Source organism: Triturus cristatus, chromosome 8 (genome assembly GCF_964204655.1).
Source record: "Triturus cristatus chromosome 8, aTriCri1.1, whole genome shotgun sequence".
Classification (NCBI taxonomy): domain Eukaryota; kingdom Metazoa; phylum Chordata; class Amphibia; order Caudata; family Salamandridae; genus Triturus; species Triturus cristatus.
In genome coordinates, this window is record NC_140591.1 from 56,009,110 (window position 1) to 56,031,375 (window position 22,266).

Genomic DNA, 22,266 nt, shown 5'->3' on the forward strand with positions numbered 1-22,266 from the left:
AACAAAAAGTTGTCTTTCTGTCCTCCTTCTAAACTTGCTTCCACCTCTCTTGCCATCAACTTTGATGACGAATTTATCCCATTTTATACTTTTTTCAAAGTAAACTCTTGTCTGCATCAGCTTTCACTTCTCCTTGAACAAAGTTGTCAGTATTGAGATGACATAGCTTACCTACTCAGGCGACATTCGTCTGTGTAATACAGTGCTGGTCCACTTAGAGTTTTAAAAGAAAAACGACCTAACATTTATCCCAAAAACACTACTCACCCATTTCACCAGTTAGCTGCTGAACAATGCAGGACACATTAAAACACAGCTCTAACCTCAGATTGAAAATCCAGGTTCTGCATCTCTGTTCTGGGATTGTTCAAAAAAAGAGGCTGAATACTATAGCTGCTGGCAGGCCGAAATAGCTCAGTTAGGAGAGCGTTAGACTGAAGATCTAAAGTTCCCTGGTTCGATCCCGGGTTTCGGCACATTTTGAACTTCTGCTTTGCATGCCACAAAGACTATTTTGAGTCAACTCATATTGACTTTGTTTATAATGATCAAAACCTTTTATCAAGATAATCGACAATACAATTCATTCAACATATTATTTACTTTCTGTCTTTCTTTCAAACTTGCTTCCACCTCTCTTGTATTCAACTTTGCCTCCTTTATTTCCCAATTCTTCCTTTAATTGAAAGTAAAGCTTTGCCTGCATCAGCCTCCAGTTCCCCTTATACAAAACTGTTAGTAGTCAGATGACCTAGCTTGCCGACCCTCGCCATATAGGTCTGTGTTTCTGAGTATAAGTCCATTCATAGTTTACAAACATCATCTAACTAACTTGGCTCCTAAAAAGGAAATTCACCCATCAGACCAATTTAGCTACTGAATAATACTGGACAATTTAACACATAACTGCACATGCAGATAGAGTGACCAGGTTCTGCATTTATCTTTAACAATTATAAAAAATACAACAGAAAGCCAAAATTGCCAGCTGGATGAAATAGCTCAGTTGGGAGAGCAGTAGACTGAAGATCTAAAGGTCCCTGGTTCAATCCCGGGTTTAGGCACATTTTGAACTTCTGCTTTGCATGCCACAAATGCTATTTGGAGTCAACTCATATTGACGTTGTTTATAATGATCAAAACCTTTTATCAAGCTGATCGATAAGACAACCATTTCAACATATTTTTTACATTCTGTCTTTCTGTCAAACTTGCTTCCACCTCTCTTGTATTCAACTTTACCTGCTTTATTTGCCAATTCTTCCTTTAATTGAAAGTAAAGCTTTGCCTGCATCAGCCTCGAGTTCCCCTTATACAAAACTGTTAGTAGTCAGATGACCTAGTTTGCCTACCCTCGCCATATAGGTCTGTGTGTCTGAGTATAAGTCCATTCATAGTTTACAAACATCTTCTAACTAACTTGGCTCCTAAAAAGGAAATTCACCCATCAGACCAATTTAGCTGCTGAATAATATTGGACAATTTAACACATAACTGCACATGCAGATAGAATGACCAGGGTCTGCAATTATCTTTAACAATTATCAAAAATACAACAGAAAGCCAAAATGGCCAGCTGGATGAAATAGCTCAGTTGGGAGAGTGTTAGATTGAAAATCTAAAAGTCCCTTGTTCAATGCTGGGTTTCGGAAAAGTCTGAGAGGTTTCTTGCTTCTCGCAAAATATTTCTTGGTATCAGCTCAAGTTTTTCTTTCTTTATTTATCAAAATATTTGATCAACTGATCGACAACATGATCAATTCAACATAGAATTGTCTTTCTGTCCTCCTTCTAAATTTGCTTCCACCTCTCTTGCATTCAGCTTCGACTACAAATGTTTCCTATTTCATGCTTTTTTGTAAAGTAAACTCTTGTCTGCATCAGCTTCCACTTCTCCTTGAACACAGATTTCAGTATTCAGATGACATAGCTTACCTACTCAGGCTAAATACCTCTGTGTAATATGGTGCTAGTCCATTCAGAGTAAAAAACAAAAGCTACCTAACCTGGATCCGAAAAATGCTATTTACCTATTGCACCCGTTAACTGATGAATGATACAGGACATCTTAAAACATAGCTCTAGCATGAGGTTGAGCATCTATTTTCTTGGGAAGTTTAAAAGAAAGGATGAAGACCCAAACTACCAGCAGGCCGAAATAGCTCAGTTGGCAGAGCGTTAGACTGAAGATATAAAGGTCCCTGGTTCAATCCCGGGTTTCGGCACAATTTCAACCTCTGCTTTTCATGTCTCAAAAGCTGTTTGGAGTTAAATCAACGCTCTTCTTTATCAAAACCTTTTATCAATCTGATCAACAACACAATCAATTCAACATATTATTTACTTTCTGTCTTCTTTTCAAACTTGCTTCCACCTCTCTTGTATTCAACTATGCCTCATTTATTTGAAACTTCTTGCTTTATTTTAAAGTAAAGCTTTGCCTGCATCAGCCTCCAATTCCCCTTATACAAAACTGTCAGTAGTCAGATGACATAGCTTGTACACCCTGGCCATATAGGTCTGTGTTTCAGAGTATAAGTCAATTCAGAGTTTAGAAAAAAAAATTCTACCTACATTGTCCCCTAAAAAGGATATTCACTCATCAGACCAAGTTACCTGCTGAATGATACTGGACACTTTAACACATAACTATAAACGAAAATAGAATGACCAGGTTCTGTATGTATCGTCTACAATTATTAATAATACATCAGGAGGCCACAGGGACTTGTTGGCTGAAATATCTCAGTTGGGAGATCGTTAGACTGAAGAGCTTAAGGTACCTGATTCAATCCTGACTTTCAGCACAGTGCGAGGGGATCCTACATTCTTGCAAAATATTTCTTGAAATCAGCTCTATTTTTTTTTTCTTTATTTCTCAAAATATTTTATCAACTGATCAACAACATGATAACTTCAACAAAAAGTTGTCTTTCTGTCCTCCTTCTAAACTTGCTTCCACCTCTCTTGCCATCAGCTTTGATGACGAATTTATCCCATTTTATACTTTTTTCAAAGTAAACTCTTGTCTGCATCAGCTTTCACTTCTCCTTGAACAAAGTTGTCAGTATTGAGATGACATAGCTTACCTACTCAGGCGACATACGTCTGTGTAATACAGTGCTGGTCCACTTAGAGTTTTAAAAGAAAAACGACCTAACATTTATCCCAAAAACGCTACTCACCCATTTCACCAGTTAGCTGCTGAACAATGCAGGACACATTAAAACACAGCTCTAACCTCAGATTGAAAATCCAGGTTCTGCATCTCTGTTCTGGGATTGTTCAAAAAAAGAGGCTGAATACTATAACTGCTGGCAGGCCGAAATAGCTCAGTTGGGAGAGCGTTAGACTGAAGATCTAAAGGTCCCTGGTTCGATCCCGGGTTTCGGCACATTTTGAACTTCTGCTTTGCATGCCACAAAGACTATTTTGAGTCAACTCATATTGACTTTGTTTATAATGATCAAAACCTTTTATCAAGATAATCGACAATACAATTAATTCAACATATTATTTACTTTCTGTCTTTCTTTCAAACTTGCTTCCACCTCTCTTGTATTCAACTTTGCCTCCTTTATTTCCCAATTCTTCCTTTAATTGAAAGTAAAGCTTTGCCTGCATCAGCCTCCAGTTCCCCTTATACAAAACTGTTAGTAGTCAGATGACCTAGCTTGCCGACCCTCGCCATATAGGTCTGTGTTTCTGAGTATAAGTCCATTCATAGTTTACAAACATCATCTAACTAACTTGGCTCCTAAAAATTAAATTCACCCATCAGACCAATTTAGCTACTGAATAATACTGGACAATTTAACACATAACTGCACATGCAGATAGAGTGACCAGGTTCTGCATTTATCTTTAACAATTATAAAAAAATACAACAGAAAGCCAAAATTGCCAGCTGGATGAAATAGCTCAGTTGGGAGAGCAGTAGACTGAAGATCTAAAGGTCCCTGGTTCAATCCTGGGTTTAGGCACATTTTGAACTTCTGCTTTGCATGCCACAAATGCTATTTGGAGTCAACTCATATTGACGTTGTTTATAATGATCAAAACCTTTTATCAAGCTGATCGATAAGACAACCATTTCAACATATTTTTTACATTCTGTCTTTCTGTCAAACTTGCTTCCACCTCTCTTGTATTCAACTTTACCTGCTTTATTTGCCAATTCTTCCTTTAATTGAAAGTAAAGCTTTGCCTGCATCAGCCTCGAGTTCCCCTTATACAAAACTGTTAGTAGTCAGATGACCTAGTTTGCCTACCCTCGCCATATAGGTCTGTGTGTCTGAGTATAAGTCCATTCATAGTTTACAAACATCTTCTAACTAACTTGGCTCCTAAAAAGGAAATTCACCCATCAGACCAATTTAGCTGCTGAATAATATTGGACAATTTAACACATAACTGCACATGCAGATAGAATGACCAGGGTCTGCATTTATCTTTAACAATTATCAAAAATACAACAGAAAGCCAAAATGACCAGCTGGATGAAATAGCTCAGTTGGGAGAGTGTTAGATTGAAAATCTAAAAGTCCCTTGTTCAATGCTGGGTTTCGGAAAAGTCTGAGAGGTTTCTTGCTTCTCACAAAATATTTCTTGGTATCAGCTCAAGTTTTTCTTTCTTTATTTATCAAAATATTTGATCAACTGATCGACAACATGATCAATTCAACATAGAATTGTCTTTCTGTCCTCCTTCTAAATTTGCTTCCACCCCTCTTGCATTCAGCTTCGACTACAAATGTTTCCTATTTCATGCTTTTTTGTAAAGTAAACTCTTGTCTGCATCAGCTTCCACTTCTCCTTGAACACAGATTTCAGTATTCAGATGACATAGCTTACCTACTCAGGCCAAATACCTCTGTGTAATATGGTGCTAGTCCATTCAGAGTAAAAAAAAAAAGCTACCTAACCTGGATCCGAAAAATGCTATTTACCTATTGCACCCGTTAACTGATGAATGATACAGGACATCTTAAAACATAGCTCTAGCATGAGGTTGAGCATCTATTTTCTTGGGAAGTTTAAAAGAAAGGATGAAGACCCAAACTACCAGCAGGCCGAAATAACTCAGTTGGGAGAGCGTTAGACTGAAGATCTAAAGGTCCCTGGTTCAATCCCGGGTTTCGGCACAATTTCAACTTCTGCTTTTCATGTCACAAAAGCTGTTTGGAGTTAAATCAACGCTCTTCTTTATCAAAACCTTTTATCAATCTGATCAACAACACAATCAATTCAACATATTATTTACTTTCTGTCTTCCTTTCAAACTTGCTTCCACCTCTCTTGTATTCAACTATGCCTCATTTATTTGCAACTTCTTGCTTTATTTTAAAGTAAAGCTTTGCCTGCATCAGCCTCCAATTCCCCTTATACAAAACTGTCAGTAGTCAGATGACATAGCTTGTACACCCTGGCCATATAGGTCTGTGTTTCAGAGTATAAGTCAATTCAAAGTTTAGAAAAAAAAATTCTACCTACCTTGTCCCCTAAAAAGGATATTCACTCATCAGACCAAGTTACCTGCTGAATGATACTGGACACTTTAACACATAACTATAAACGAAAATAGAATGACCAGGTTCTGTATGTATCGTCTACAATTATTAATAATACATCAGGAGGCCACAGGGACTTGTTGGCTGAAATATCTCAGTTGGGAGATCGTTAGACTGAAGAGCTTAAGGTACCTGATTCAATCCTGACTTTCAGCACAGTGCGAGGGGATCCTACATTCTTGCAAAATATTTCTTGAAATCAGCTCTAGTTTTTTTTTCTTTATTTCTCAAAATATTTTATCAACTGATCAACAACATGATAACTTCAACAAAAAGTTGTCTTTCTGTCCTCCTTCTAAACTTGCTTCCACCTCTCTTGCCATCAACTTTGATGACGAATTTATCCCATTTTATACTTTTTTCAAAGTAAACTCTTGTCTGCATCAGCTTTCACTTCTCCTTGAACAAAGTTGTCAGTATTGAGATGACATAGCTTACCTACTCAGGCGACATACGTCTGTGTAATACAGTGCTGGTCCACTTAGAGTTTTAAAAGAAAAACGACCTAACATTTATCCCAAAAACACTACTCACCCATTTCACCAGTTAGCTGCTGAACAATGCAGGACACATTAAAACACAGCTCTAACCTCAGATTGAAAATCCAGGTTCTGCATCTCTGTTCTGGGATTGTTCAAAAAAAGAGGCTGAATACTATAGCTGCTGGCAGGCCGAAATAGCTCAGTTAGGAGAGCGTTAGACTGAAGATCTAAAGTTCCCTGGTTCGATCCCGGGTTTCGGCACATTTTGAACTTCTGCTTTGCATGCCACAAAGACTATTTTGAGTCAACTCATATTGACTTTGTTTATAATGATCAAAACCTTTTATCAAGATAATCGACAATACAATTCATTCAACATATTATTTACTTTCTGTCTTTCTTTCAAACTTGCTTCCACCTCTCTTGTATTCAACTTTGCCTCCTTTATTTCCCAATTCTTCCTTTAATTGAAAGTAAAGCTTTGCCTGCATCAGCCTCCAGTTCCCCTTATACAAAACTGTTAGTAGTCAGATGACCTAGCTTGCCGACCCTCGCCATATAGGTCTGTGTTTCTGAGTATAAGTCCATTCATAGTTTACAAACATCATCTAACTAACTTGGCTCCTAAAAAGGAAATTCACCCATCAGACCAATTTAGCTACTGAATAATACTGGACAATTTAACACATAACTGCACATGCAGATAGAGTGACCAGGTTCTGCATTTATCTTTAACAATTATAAAAAATACAACAGAAAGCCAAAATTGCCAGCTGGATGAAATAGCTCAGTTCGGAGAGCAGTAGACTGAAGATCTAAAGGTCCCTGGTTCAATCCCGGGTTTAGGCACATTTTGAACTTCTGCTTTGCATGCCACAAATGCTATTTGGAGTCAACTCATATTGACGTTGTTTATAATGATCAAAACCTTTTATCAAGCTGATCGATAAGACAACCATTTCAACATATTTTTTACATTCTGTCTTTCTGTCAAACTTGCTTCCACCTCTCTTGTATTCAACTTTACCTGCTTTATTTGCCAATTCTTCCTTTAATTGAAAGTAAAGCTTTGCCTGCATCAGCCTCGAGTTCCCCTTATACAAAACTGTTAGTAGTCAGATGACCTAGTTTGCCTACCCTCGCCATATAGGTCTGTGTGTCTGAGTATAAGTCCATTCATAGTTTACAAACATCTTCTAACTAACTTGGCTCCTAAAAAGGAAATTCACCCATCAGACCAATTTAGCTGCTGAATAATATTGGACAATTTAACACATAACTGCACATGCAGATAGAATGACCAGGGTCTGCAATTATCTTTAACAATTATCAAAAATACAACAGAAAGCCAAAATGGCCAGCTGGATGAAATAGCTCAGTTGGGAGAGTGTTAGATTGAAAATCTAAAAGTCCCTTGTTCAATGCTGGGTTTCGGAAAAGTCTGAGAGGTTTCTTGCTTCTCGCAAAATATTTCTTGGTATCAGCTCAAGTTTTTCTTTCTTTATTTATCAAAATATTTGATCAACTGATCGACAACATGATCAATTCAACATAGAATTGTCTTTCTGTCCTCCTTCTAAATTTGCTTCCACCTCTCTTGCATTCAGCTTCGACTACAAATGTTTCCTATTTCATGCTTTTTTGTAAAGTAAACTCTTGTCTGCATCAGCTTCCACTTCTCCTTGAACACAGATTTCAGTATTCAGATGACATAGCTTACCTACTCAGGCTAAATACCTCTGTGTAATATGGTGCTAGTCCATTCAGAGTAAAAAACAAAAGCTACCTAACCTGGATCCGAAAAATGCTATTTACCTATTGCACCCGTTAACTGATGAATGATACAGGACATCTTAAAACATAGCTCTAGCATGAGGTTGAGCATCTATTTTCTTGGGAAGTTTAAAAGAAAGGATGAAGACCCAAACTACCAGCAGGCCGAAATAGCTCAGTTGGCAGAGCGTTAGACTGAAGATATAAAGGTCCCTGGTTCAATCCCGGGTTTCGGCACAATTTCAACCTCTGCTTTTCATGTCTCAAAAGCTGTTTGGAGTTAAATCAACGCTCTTCTTTATCAAAACCTTTTATCAATCTGATCAACAACACAATCAATTCAACATATTATTTACTTTCTGTCTTCTTTTCAAACTTGCTTCCACCTCTCTTGTATTCAACTATGCCTCATTTATTTGAAACTTCTTGCTTTATTTTAAAGTAAAGCTTTGCCTGCATCAGCCTCCAATTCCCCTTATACAAAACTGTCAGTAGTCAGATGACATAGCTTGTACACCCTGGCCATATAGGTCTGTGTTTCAGAGTATAAGTCAATTCAGAGTTTAGAAAAAAAAATTCTACCTACATTGTCCCCTAAAAAGGATATTCACTCATCAGACCAAGTTACCTGCTGAATGATACTGGACACTTTAACACATAACTATAAACGAAAATAGAATGACCAGGTTCTGTATGTATCGTCTACAATTATTAATAATACATCAGGAGGCCACAGGGACTTGTTGGCTGAAATATCTCAGTTGGGAGATCGTTAGACTGAAGAGCTTAAGGTACCTGATTCAATCCTGACTTTCAGCACAGTGCGAGGGGATCCTACATTCTTGCAAAATATTTCTTGAAATCAGCTCTAGTTTTTTTTTCTTTATTTCTCAAAACATTTTATCAACTGATCAACAACATGATAACTTCAACAAAAAGTTGTCTTTCTGTCCTCCTTCTAAACTTGCTTCCACCTCTCTTGCCATCAGCTTTGATGACGAATTTATCCCATTTTATACTTTTTTCAAAGTAAACTCTTGTCTGCATCAGCTTTCACTTCTCCTTGAACAAAGTTGTCAGTATTGAGATGACATAGCTTACCTACTCAGGCGACATACGTCTGTGTAATACAGTGCTGGTCCACTTAGAGTTTTAAAAGAAAAACGACCTAACATTTATCCCAAAAACGCTACTCACCCATTTCACCAGTTAGCTGCTGAACAATGCAGGACACATTAAAACACAGCTCTAACCTCAGATTGAAAATCCAGGTTCTGCATCTCTGTTCTGGGATTGTTCAAAAAAAGAGGCTGAATACTAAAACTGCTGGCAGGCCGAAATAGCTCAGTTGGGAGAGCGTTAGACTGAAGATCTAAAGGTCCCTGGTTCGATCCCGGGTTTCGGCACATTTTGAACTTCTGCTTTGCATGCCACAAAGACTATTTTGAGTCAACTCATATTGACTTTGTTTATAATGATCAAAACCTTTTATCAAGATAATCGACAATACAATTAATTCAACATATTATTTACTTTCTGTCTTTCTTTCAAACTTGCTTCCACCTCTCTTGTATTCAACTTTGCCTCCTTTATTTCCCAATTCTTCCTTTAATTGAAAGTAAAGCTTTGCCTGCATCAGCCTCGAGTTCCCCTTATACAAAACTGTTAGTAGTCAGATGACCTAGTTTGCCTACCCTCGCCATATAGGTCTGTGTGTCTGAGTATAAGTCCATTCATAGTTTACAAACATCTTCTAACTAACTTGGCTCCTAAAAAGGAAATTCACCCATCAGACCAATTTAGCTGCTGAATAATATTGGACAATTTAACACATAACTGCACATGCAGATAGAATGACCAGGGTCTGCATTTATCTTTAACAATTATCAAAAATACAACAGAAAGCCAAAATGACCAGCTGGATGAAATAGCTCAGTTGGGAGAGTGTTAGATTGAAAATCTAAAAGTCCCTTGTTCAATGTTGGGTTTCGGAAAAGTCTGAGAGGTTTCTTGCTTCTCACAAAATATTTCTTGGTATCAGCTCAAGTTTTTCTTTCTTTATTTATCAAAATATTTGATCACCTGATCGACAACATGATCAATTCAACATAGAATTGTCTTTCTGTCCTCCTTCTAAATTTGCTTCCACCTCTCTTGCATTCAGCTTCGACTACAAATGTTTCCTATTTCATGCTTTTTTGTAAAGTAAACTCTTGTCTGCATCAGCTTCCACTTCTCCTTGAACACAGATTTCAGTATTCAGATGACATAGCTTACCTACTCAGGCCAAATACCTCTGTGTAATATGGTGCTAGTCCATTCAGAGTAAAAAAAAAAGCTACCTAACCTGGATCCGAAAAATGCTATTTACCTATTGCACCCGTTAACTGATGAATGATACAGGACATCTTAAAACATAGCTCTAGCATGAGGTTGAGCATCTATTTTCTTGGGAAGTTTAAAAGAAAGGATGAAGACCCAAACTACCAGCAGGCCGAAATAGCTCAGTTGGGAGAGCGTTAGACTGAAGATCTAAAGGTCCCTGGTTCAATCCCGGGTTTCGGCACAATTTCAACTTCTGCTTTTCATGTCACAAAAGCTGTTTGGAGTTAAATCAACGCTCTTCTTTATCAAAACCTTTTATCAATCTGATCAACAACACAATCAATTCAACATATTATTTACTTTCTGTCTTCCTTTCAAACTTGCTTCCACCTCTCTTGTATTCAACTATGCCTCATTTATTTGCAACTTCTTGCTTTATTTTAAAGTAAAGCTTTGCCTGCATCAGCCTCCAATTCCCCTTATACAAAACTGTCAGTAGTCAGATGACATAGCTTGTACACCCTGGCCATATAGGTCTGTGTTTCAGAGTATAAGTCAATTCAAAGTTTAGAAAAAAAAATTCTACCTACCTTGTCCCCTAAAAAGGATATTCACTCATCAGACCAAGTTACCTGCTGAATGATACTGGACACTTTAACACATAACTATAAACGAAAATAGAATGACCAGGTTCTGTATGTATCGTCTACAATTATTAATAATACATCAGGAGGCCACAGGGACTTGTTGGCTGAAATATCTCAGTTGGGAGATCGTTAGACTGAAGAGCTTAAGGTACCTGATTCAATCCTGACTTTCAGCACGGTGCGAGGGGATCCTACATTCTTGCAAAATATTTCTTGAAATCAGCTCTATTTTTTTTTTCTTTATTTCTCAAAATATTTTATCAACTGATCAACAACATGATAACTTCAACAAAAAGTTGTCTTTCTGTCCTCCTTCTAAACTTGCTTCCACCTCTCTTGCCATCAACTTTGATGACGAATTTATCCCATTTTATACTTTTTTCAAAGTAAACTCTTGTCTGCATCAGCTTTCACTTCTCCTTGAACAAAGTTGTCAGTATTGAGATGACATAGCTTACCTACTCAGGCGACATACGTCTGTGTAATACAGTGCTGGTCCACTCAGAGTTTTAAAAGAAAAACGACCTAACATTTATCCCAAAAACGCTACTCACCCATTTCACCAGTTAGCTGCTGAACAATGCAGGACACATTAAAACACAGCTCTAACCTCAGATTGAAAATCCAGGTTCTGCATCTCTGTTCTGGGATTGTTCAAAAAAAGAGGCTGAATACTATAGCTGCTGGCAGGCCGAAATAGCTCAGTTGGGAGAGTGTTAGACTGAAGATCTAAAGGTCCCTGGTTCGATCCCGGGTTTCGGCACATTTTGAACTTCTGCTTTGCATGCCACAAAGACTATTTTGAGTCAACTCATATTGACTTTGTTTATAATGATCAAAACCTTTTATCAAGATAATCGACAATACAATTAATTCAACATATTATTTACTTTCTGTCTTTCTTTCAAACTTGCTTCCACCTCTCTTGTATTCAACTTTGCCTCCTTTATTTCCCAATTCTTCCTTTAATTGAAAGTAAAGCTTTGCCTGCATCAGCCTCCAGTTCCCCTTATACAAAACTGTTAGTAGTCAGATGACCTAGCTTGCCGACCCTCGCCATATAGGTCTGTGTTTCTGAGTATAAGTCCATTCATAGTTTACAAACATCATCTAACTAACTTGGCTCCTAAAAAGGAAATTCACCCATCAGACCAATTTAGCTACTGAATAATACTGGACAATTTAACACATAACTGCACATGCAGATAGAGTGACCAGGTTCTGCATTTATCTTTAACAATTATAAAAAATACAACAGAAAGCCAAAATTGCCAGCTGGATGAAATAGCTCAGTTGGGAGAGCAGTAGACTGAAGATCTAAAGGTCCCTGGTTCAATCCCGGTTTTAGGCACATTTTGAACTTCTGCTTTGCATGCCACAAATGCTATTTGGAGTCAACTCATATTGACGTTGTTTATAATGATCAAAACCTTTTATCAAGCTGATCGATAAGACAACCATTTCAACATATTTTTTACATTCTGTCTTTCTGTCAAACTTGCTTCCACCTCTCTTGTATTCAACTTTACCTGCTTTATTTGCCAATTCTTTCTTTAATTGAAAGTAAAGCTTTGCCTGCATCAGCCTCGAGTTCCCCTTATACAAAACTGTTAGTAGTCAGATGACCTAGTTTGCCTACCCTCGCCATATAGGTCTGTGTGTCTGAGTATAAGTCCATTCATAGTTTACAAACATCTTCTAACTAACTTGGCTCCTAAAAAGGAAATTCACTCATCAGACCAATTTAGCTGCTGAATAATATTGGACAATTTAACACATAACTGTACATGCAGATAGAATGACCAGGGTCTGCATTTATCTTTAACAATTATCAAAAATACAACAGAAAGCCAAAATGGCCAGCTGGATGAAATAGCTCAGTTGGGAGAGTGTTAGATTGAAAATCTAAAAGTCCCTTGTTCAATGCTGGGTTTCGGAAAAGTCTGAGAGGTTTCTTGCTTCTCACAAAATATTTCTTGGTATCAGCTCAAGTTTTTCTTTCTTTATTTATCAAAATATTTGATCAACTGATCGACAACATGATCAATTCAACATAGAATTGTCTTTCTGTCCTCCTTCTAAATTTGCTTCCACCTCTCTTGCATTCAGCTTCGACTACAAATGTTTCCTATTTCATGCTTTTTTGTAAAGTAAACTCTTGTCTGCATCAGCTTCCACTTCTCCTTGAACACAGATTTCAGTATTCAGATGACATAGCTTACCTACTCAGGCCAAATACCTCTGTGTAATATGGTGCTAGTCCATTCAGAGTAAAAAAAAAAGCTACCTAACCTGGATCCGAAAAATGCTATTTACCTATTGCACCCGTTAACTGATGAATGATACAGGACATCTTAAAACATAGCTCTAGCATGAGGTTGAGCATCTATTTTCTTGGGAAGTTTAAAAGAAAGGATGAAGACCCACACTACCAGCAGGCCGAAATAGCTCAGTTGGGAGAGCGTTAGACTGAAGATCTAAAGGTCCCTGGTTCAATCCCGGGTTTCGGCACAATTTCAACTTCTGCTTTTCATGTCACAAAAGCTGTTTGGAGTTAAATCAACGCTCTTCTTTATCAAAACCTTTTATCAATCTGATCAACAACACAATCAATTCAACATATTATTTACTTTCTGTCTTCCTTTCAAACTTGCTTCCACCTCTCTTGTATTCAACTATGCCTCATTTATTTGCAACTTCTTGCTTTATTTTAAAGTAAAGCTTTGCCTGCATCAGCCTCCAATTCCCCTTATACAAAACTGTCAGTAGTCAGATGACATAGCTTGTACACCCTGGCCATATAGGTCTGTGTTTCAGAGTATAAGTCAATTCAGAGTTTAGAAAAAAAAATTCTACCTACCTTGTCCCCTAAAAAGGATATTCACTCATCAGACCAAGTTACCTGCTGAATGATACTGGGCACTTTAACACATAACTATAAACGAAAATAGAATGACCAGGTTCTGTATGTATCGTCTACAATTATTAATAATACATCAGGAGGCCACAGGGACTTGTTGGCTGAAATATCTCAGTTGGGAGATCGTTAGACTGAAGAGCTTAAGGTACCTGATTCAATCCTGACTTTCAGCACAGTGCGAGGGGATCCTACATTCTTGCAAAATATTTCTTGAAATCAGCTCTAGTTTTTTTTTCTTTATTTCTCAAAATATTTTATCAACTGATCAACAACATGATAACTTCAACAAAAAGCTGTCTTTCTGTCCTCCTTCTAAACTTGCTTCCACCTCTCTTGCCATCAACTTTGATGACGAATTTATCCCATTTTATACTTTTTTCAAAGTAAACTCTTGTCTGCATCAGCTTTCACTTCTCCTTGAACAAAGTTGTCAGTATTGAGATGACATAGCTTACCTACTCAGGCGACATACGTCTGTGTAATACAGTGCTGGTCCACTTAGAGTTTTAAAAGAAAAACGACCTAACATTTATCCCAAAAACGCTACTCACCCATTTCACCAGTTAGCTGCTGAACAATGCAGGACACATTAAAACACAGCTCTAACCTCAGGTTGAAAATCCAGGTTCTGCATCTCTGTTCTGGGATTGTTCAAAAAAAGAGGCTGAATACTATAGCTGCTGGCAGGCCGAAATAGCTCAGTTTGGAGAGCGTTAGACTGAAGATCTAAAGGTCCCTGGTTCGATCCTGGGTTTCGGCACATTTTGAACTTCTGCTTTGCATGCCACAAAGACTATTTTGAGTCAACTCATATTGACTTTGTTTATAATGATCAAAACCTTTTATCAAGATAATCGACAATACAATTAATTCAACATATTATTTACTTTCTGTCTTTCTTTCAAACTTGCTTCCACCTCTCTTGTATTCAACTTTGCCACCTTTATTTCCCAATTCTTCCTTTAATTGAAAGTAAAGCTTTGCCTGCATCAGCCTCCAGTTCCCCTTATACAAAATTGTTAGTAGTCAGATGACCTAGCTTGCCGACCCTCGCCATATAGGTCTGTGTTTCTGAGTATAAGTCCATTCATAGTTTACAAACATCTTCTAACTAACTTGGCTCCTAAAAAGGAAATTCACCCATCAGACCAATTTAGCTACTGAATAATACTGGACAATTTAACACATAACTGCACATGCAGATAGAGTGACCAGGTTCTGCATTTATCTTTAACAATTATAAAAAATACAACAGAAAGCCAAAATTGCCAGCTGGATGAAATAGCTCAGTTGGGAGAGCAGTAGACTGAAGATCTAAAGGTCCCTGGTTCAATCCCGGGGTTAGGCACATTTTGAACTTCTGCTTTGCATGCCACAAATGCTATTTGGAGTCAACTCATATTGACGTTGTTTATAATGATCAAAACCTTTTATCAAGCTGATCGATAAGACAACCATTTCAACATATTTTTTACATTCTGTCTTTCTGTCAAACTTGCTTCCACCTCTCTTGTATTCAACTTTACCTGCTTTATTTGCCAATTCTTCCTTTAATTGAAAGTAAAGCTTTGCCTGCATCAGCCTCGAGTACCCCTTATACAAAACTGTTAGTAGTCAGATGACCTAGTTTGCCTACCCTCGCCATATAGGTCTGTGTGTCTGAGTATAAGTCCATTCATAGTTTACAAACATCTTCTAACTAACTTGGCTCCTAAAAAGGAAATTCACCCATCAGACCAATTTAGCTGCTGAATAATATTGGACAATTTAACACATAACTGCACATGCAGATAGAATGACCAGGGTCTGCATTTATCTTTAACAATTATCAAAAATACAACAGAAAGCCAAAATGGCCAGCTGGATGAAATAGCTCAGTTGGGAGAGTGTTAGATTGAAAATCTAAAAGTCCCTTGTTCAATGCTGGGTTTCGGAAAAGTCTGAGAGGTTTCTTGCTTCTCGCAAAATATTTCTTGGTATCAGCTCAAGTTTTTCTTTCTTTATTTATCAAAATATTTGATCAACTGATCGACAACATGATCAATTCAACATAGAATTGTCTTTCTGTCCTCCTTCTAAATTTGCTTCCACCTCTCTTGCATTCAGCTTCGACTACAAATGTTTCCTATTTCATGCTTTTTTGTAAAGTAAACTCTTGTCTGCATCAGCTTCCACTTCTCCTTGAACACAGATTTCAGTATTCAGATGACATAGCTTACCTACTCAGGCCAAATACCTCTGTGTAATATGGTGCTAGTCCATTCAGAGTAAAAAAAAAAGCTACCTAACCTGGATCCGAAAAATGCTATTTACCTATTGCACCCGTTAACTGATGAATGATACAGGACATCTTAAAACATAGCTCTAGCATGAGGTTGAGCATCTATTTTCTTGGGAAGTTTAAAAGAAAGGATGAAGACCCAAACTACCAGCAGGCGGAAATAGCTCAGTTGGGAGAGCGTTAGACTGAAGATCTAAAGTTCCCTGGTTCAATCCTGGGTTTCGGCACAATTTCAACCTCTGCTTTTCATGTCTCAAAAGCTGTTTGGAGTTAAATCAACGCTCTTCTTTATCAAAACCTTTTATCAATCTGATCAACAACACAATCAATTCAACATATTATTTACTTTCTGTCTTCTTTTCAAACTTGCTTCCACCTCTCTTGTATTCAACTATGCCTCATTTATTTGAAACTTCTTGCTTTATTTTAAAGTAAAGCTTTGCCTGCATCAGCCTCCAATTCCCCTTATACAAAACTGTCAGTAGTCAGATGACATAGCTTGTACACCCTGGCCATATAGGTCTGTGTTTCAGAGTATAAGTCAATTCAGAGTTTAGAAAAAAAAATTCTACCTACATTGTCCCCTAAAAAGGATATTCACTCATCAGACCAAGTTACCTGCTGAATGATACTGGACACTTTAACACATAACTATAAACAAAAATAGAATGACCAGGTTCTGTATGTATCGTCTACAATTATTAATAATACATCAGGAGGCCACAGGGACTTGTTGGCTGAAATATCTCAGTTGGGAGATCGTTAGACTGAAGAGCTTAAGGTACCTGATTCAATCCTGACTTTCAGCACAGTGCGAGGGGATCCTACATTCTTGCAAAATATTTCTTGAAATCAGCTCTAGTTTTTTTTTCTTTATTTCTCAAAATATTTTATCAACTGATCAACAACATGATAACTTCAACAAAAAGCTGTCTTTCTGTCCTCCTTCTAAACTTGCTTCCACCTCTCTTGCCATCAACTTTGATGACGAATTTATCCCATTTTATACTTTTTTCAAAGTAAACTCTTGTCTGCATCAGCTTTCACTTCTCCTTGAACAAAGTTGTCAGTATTGAGATGACATAGCTTACCTACTCAGGCGACATACGTCTGTGTAATACAGTGCTGGTCCACTTAGAGTTTTAAAAGAAAAACGACCTAACATTTATCCCAAAAACGCTACTCACCCATTTCACCAGTTAGCTGCTGAACAATGCAGGACACATTAAAACACAGCTCTAACCTCAGGTTGAAAATCCAGGTTCTGCATCTCTGTTCTGGGATTGTTCAAAAAAAGAGGCTGAATACTATAGCTGCTGGCAGGCCGAAATAGCTCAGTTGGGAGAGCGTTAGACTGAAGATCTAAAGGTCCCTGGTTCGATCCTGGGTTTCGGCACATTTTGAACTTCTGCTTTGCATGCCACAAAGACTATTTTGAGTCAACTCATATTGACTTTGTTTATAATGATCAAAACCTTTTATCAAGATAATCGACAATACAATTAATTCAACATATTATTTACTTTCTGTCTTTCTTTCAAACTTGCTTCCACCTCTCTTGTATTCAACTTTGCCACCTTTATTTCCCAATTCTTCCTTTAATTGAAAGTAAAGCTTTGCCTGCATCAGCCTCCAGTTCCCCTTATACAAAATTGTTAGTAGTCAGATGACCTAGCTTGCCGACCCTCGCCATATAGGTCTGTGTTTCTGAGTATAAGTCCATTCATAGTTTACAAACATCTTCTAACTAACTTGGCTCCTAAAAAGGAAATTCACCCATCAGACCAATTTAGCTACTGAATAATACTGGACAATTTAACACATAACTGCACATGCAGATAGAGTGACCAGGTTCTGCATTTATCTTTAACAATTATAAAAAATACAACAGAAAGCCAAAATTGCCAGCTGGATGAAATAGCTCAGTTGGGAGAGTAGTAGACTGAAGATCTAAAGGTCCCTGGTTCAATCCCGGGGTTAGGCACATTTTGAACTTCTGCTTTGCATGCCACAAATGCTATTTGGAGTCAACTCATATTGACGTTGTTTATAATGATCAAAACCTTTTATCAAGCTGATCGATAAGACAACCATTTCAACATATTTTTTACATTCTGTCTTTCTGTCAAACTTGCTTCCACCTCTCTTGTATTCAACTTTACCTGCTTTATTTGCCAATTCTTCCTTTAATTGAAAGTAAAGCTTTGCCTGCATCAGCCTCGAGTACCCCTTATACAAAACTGTTAGTAGTCAGATGACCTAGTTTGCCTACCCTCGCCATATAGGTCTGTGTGTCTGAGTATAAGTCCATTCATAGTTTACAAACATCTTCTAACTAACTTGGCTCCTAAAAAGGAAATTCACCCATCAGACCAATTTAGCTGCTGAATAATATTGGACAATTTAACACATAACTGCACATGCAGATAGAATGACCAGGGTCTGCATTTATCTTTAACAATTATCAAAAATACAACAGAAAGCCAAAATGGCCAGCTGGATGAAATAGCTCAGTTGGGAGAGTGTTAGATTGAAAATCTAAAAGTCCCTTGTTCAATGCTGGGTTTCGGAAAAGTCTGAGAGGTTTCTTGCTTCTCGCAAAATATTTCTTGGTATCAGCTCAAGTTTTTCTTTCTTTATTTATCAAAATATTTGATCAACTGATCGACAACATGATCAATTCAACATAGAATTGTCTTTCTGTCCTCCTTCTAAATTTGCTTCCACCTCTCTTGCATTCAGCTTCGACTACAAATGTTTCCTATTTCATGCTTTTTTGTAAAGTAAACTCTTGTCTGCATCAGCTTCCACTTCTCCTTGAACACAGATTTCAGTATTCAGATGACATAGCTTACCTACTCAGGCCAAATACCTCTGTGTAATATGGTGCTAGTCCATTCAGAGTAAAAAAAAAAGCTACCTAACCTGGATCCGAAAAATGCTATTTACCTATTGCACCCGTTAACTGATGAATGATACAGGACATCTTAAAACATAGCTCTAGCATGAGGTTGAGCATCTATTTTCTTGGGAAGTTTAAAAGAAAGGATGAAGACCCAAACTACCAGCAGGCGGAAATAGCTCAGTTGGGAGAGCGTTAGACTGAAGATCTAAAGTTCCCTGGTTCAATCCTGGGTTTCGGCACAATTTCAACCTCTGCTTTTCATGTCTCAAAAGCTGTTTGGAGTTAAATCAACGCTCTTCTTTATCAAAACCTTTTATCAATCTGATCAACAACACAATCAATTCAACATATTATTTACTTTCTGTCTTCTTTTCAAACTTGCTTCCACCTCTCTTGTATTCAACTATGCCTCATTTATTTGAAACTTCTTGCTTTATTTTAAAGTAAAGCTTTGCCTGCATCAGCCTCCAATTCCCCTTATACAAAACTGTCAGTAGTCAGATGACATAGCTTGTACACCCTGGCCATATAGGTCTGTGTTTCAGAGTATAAGTCAATTCAGAGTTTAGAAAAAAAAATTCTACCTACATTGTCCCCTAAAAAGGATATTCACTCATCAGACCAAGTTACCTGCTGAATGATACTGGACACTTTAACACATAACTATAAACAAAAATAGAATGACCAGGTTCTGTATGTATCGTCTACAATTATTAATAATACATCAGGAGGCCACAGGGACTTGTTGGCTGAAATATCTCAGTTGGGAGATCGTTAGACTGAAGAGCTTAAGGTACCTGATTCAATCCTGACTTTCAGCACAGTGCGAGGGGATCCTACATTCTTGCAAAATATTTCTTGAAATCAGCTCTAGTTTTTTTTTCTTTATTTCTCAAAATATTTTATCAACTGATCAACAACATGATAACTTCAACAAAAAGATGTCTTTCTGTCCTCCTTCTAAACTTGCTTCCACCTCTCTTGCCATCAGCTTTGATGACGAATTTATCCCATTTTATACTTTTTTCAAAGTAAACTCTTGTCTGCATCAGCTTTCACTTCTCCTTGAACAAAGTTGTCAGTATTGAGATGACATAGCTTACCTACTCAGGCGACATACGTCTGTGTAATACAGTGCTGGTCCACTTAGAGTTTTAAAAGAAAAACGACCTAACATTTATCCCAAAAACGCTACTCACCCATTTCACCAGTTAGCTGCTGAACAATGCAGGACACATTAAAACACAGCTCTAACCTCAGATTGAAAATCCAGGTTCTGCATCTCTGTGCTGGGATTGTTCAAAAAAAGAGGCTGAATACTATAACTGCTGGCAGGCCGAAATAGCTCAGTTGGGAGAGCGTTAGACTGAAGATCTAAAGGTCCCTGGTTCGATCCTGGGTTTCGGCACATTTTGAACTTCTGCTTTGCATGCCACAAAGACTATTTTGAGTCAACTCATATTGACTTTGTTTATAATGATCAAAACCTTTTATCAAGATAATCGACAATACAATTAATTCAACATATTATTTACTTTCTGTCTTTCTTTCAAACTTGCTTCCACCTCTCTTGTATTCAACTTTGCCTCCTTTATTTCCCAATTCTTCCTTTAATTGAAAGTAAAGCTTTGCCTGCATCAGCCTCCAGTTCCCCTTATACAAAACTGTTAGTAGTCAGATGACCTAGCTTGCCGACCCTCGCCATATAGGTCTGTGTTTCTGAGTATAAGTCCATTCATAGTTTACAAACATCATCTAACTAACTTGGCTCCTAAAAAGGAAATTCACCCATCAGACCAATTTAGCTACTGAATAATACTGGACAATTTAACACATAACTGCAAATGCAGATAGAGTGACCAGGGTCTGCATTTATCTTTAACAATTATAAAAAATACAACAGAAAGCCAAAATTGCCAGCTGGATGAAATAGCTCAGTTGGGAGAGCAGTAGACTGAAGATCTAAAGGTCCCTGGTTCAAGCCCGGGTTTAGGCACATTTTGAACTTCTGCTTTGCATGCCACAAATGCTATTTGGAGTCAACTCATATTGACGTTGTTTATAATGATCAAAACCTTTTATCAAGCTGATCGATAAGACAACCATTTCAACATATTTTTTACATTCTGTCTTTCTGTCAAACTTGCTTCCACCTCTCTTGTATTCAACTTTACCTGCTTTATTTGCCAATTCTTCCTTTAATTGAAAGGAAAGCTTTGCCTGCATCAGCCTCGAGTTCCCCTTATACAAAACTGTTAGTAGTCAGATGACCTAGTTTGCCTACCCTCGCCATATAGGTCTGTGTGTCTGAGTATAAGTCCATTCATAGTTTACAAACATCTTCTAAATAACTTGGCTCCTAAAAAGGAAATTCACCCATCAGACCAATTTAGCTGCTGAATAATATTGGACAATTTAACACATAACTGCACATGCAGATAGAATGACCAGGGTCTGCATTTATCTTTAACAATTATCAAAAATACAACAGAAAGCCAAAATGACCAGCTGGATGAAATAGCTCAGTTGGGAGAGTGTTAGATTGAAAATCTAAAAGTCCCTTGTTCAATGCTGGGTTTCGGAAAAGTCTGAGAGGTTTCTTGCTTCTCACAAAATATTTCTTGGTATCAGCTCAAGTTTTTCTTTCTTTATTCATCAAAATATTTGATCAACTGATCGACAACATGATCAATTCAACATAGAATTGTCTTTCTGTCCTCCTTCTAAATTTGCTTCCACCTCTCTTGCATTCAGCTTCGACTACAAATGTTTCCTATTTCATGCTTTTTTGTAAAGTAAACTCTTGTCTGCATCAGCTTCCACTTCTCCTTGAACACAGATTTCAGTATTCAGATGACATAGCTTACCTACTCAGGCCAAATACCTCTGTGTAATATGGTGCTAGTCCATTCAGAGTAAATAAAAAAGCTACCTAACCTGGATCCGAAAAATGCTATTTACCTATTGCACCCGTTAACTGATGAATGATACAGGACATCTTAAAACATAGCTCTAGCATGAGGTTGAGCATCTATTTTCTTGGGAAGTTTAAAAGAAAGGATGAAGACCCAAACTACCAGCAGGCCGAAATAGCTCAGTTGGGAGAGCGTTAGACTGAAGATCTAAAGGTCCCTGGTTCAATCCCGGGTTTCGGCACAATTTCAACCTCTGCTTTTCATGTCTCAAAAGCTGTTTGGAGTTAAATCAACGCTCTTCTTTATCAAAACCTTTTATCAATCTGATGAACAACACAATCAATTCAACATATTATTTACTTTCTGTCTTCTTTTCAAACTTGCTTCCACTTCTCTTGTATTCAACTATGCCTCATTTATTTGAAACTTCTTGCTTTATTTTAAAGTA

General features: G+C 37.5%; 6 non-coding genes across 6 annotated transcripts; all 6 read left to right on the top strand.

Moving 5' to 3' along the window:
* Positions 1 to 3,321: 3,321 nt before the first annotated feature.
* On the top strand, positions 3,322 to 3,394 carry TRNAF-GAA (transfer RNA phenylalanine (anticodon GAA)). The gene has a single exon. It is a non-coding gene; the product is annotated as a tRNA-Phe (tRNA).
* Positions 3,395 to 9,158: 5,764 nt separating this feature from the next.
* On the top strand, positions 9,159 to 9,231 carry TRNAF-GAA (transfer RNA phenylalanine (anticodon GAA)). Its single transcript has one exon. It is a non-coding gene; the product is annotated as a tRNA-Phe (tRNA).
* Positions 9,232 to 10,318: 1,087 nt separating this feature from the next.
* TRNAF-GAA (transfer RNA phenylalanine (anticodon GAA)) lies at positions 10,319 to 10,391 on the top strand. The gene has a single exon. It is a non-coding gene; the product is annotated as a tRNA-Phe (tRNA).
* A 1,096-nt stretch (positions 10,392 to 11,487) lies between these two features.
* TRNAF-GAA (transfer RNA phenylalanine (anticodon GAA)) lies at positions 11,488 to 11,560 on the top strand. Its single transcript has one exon. It is a non-coding gene; the product is annotated as a tRNA-Phe (tRNA).
* A 1,675-nt stretch (positions 11,561 to 13,235) lies between these two features.
* Positions 13,236 to 13,308, top strand: TRNAF-GAA (transfer RNA phenylalanine (anticodon GAA)). Its single transcript has one exon. It is a non-coding gene; the product is annotated as a tRNA-Phe (tRNA).
* An 8,678-nt stretch (positions 13,309 to 21,986) lies between these two features.
* Positions 21,987 to 22,059, top strand: TRNAF-GAA (transfer RNA phenylalanine (anticodon GAA)). Its single transcript has one exon. It is a non-coding gene; the product is annotated as a tRNA-Phe (tRNA).
* Positions 22,060 to 22,266: the final 207 nt, after the last annotated feature.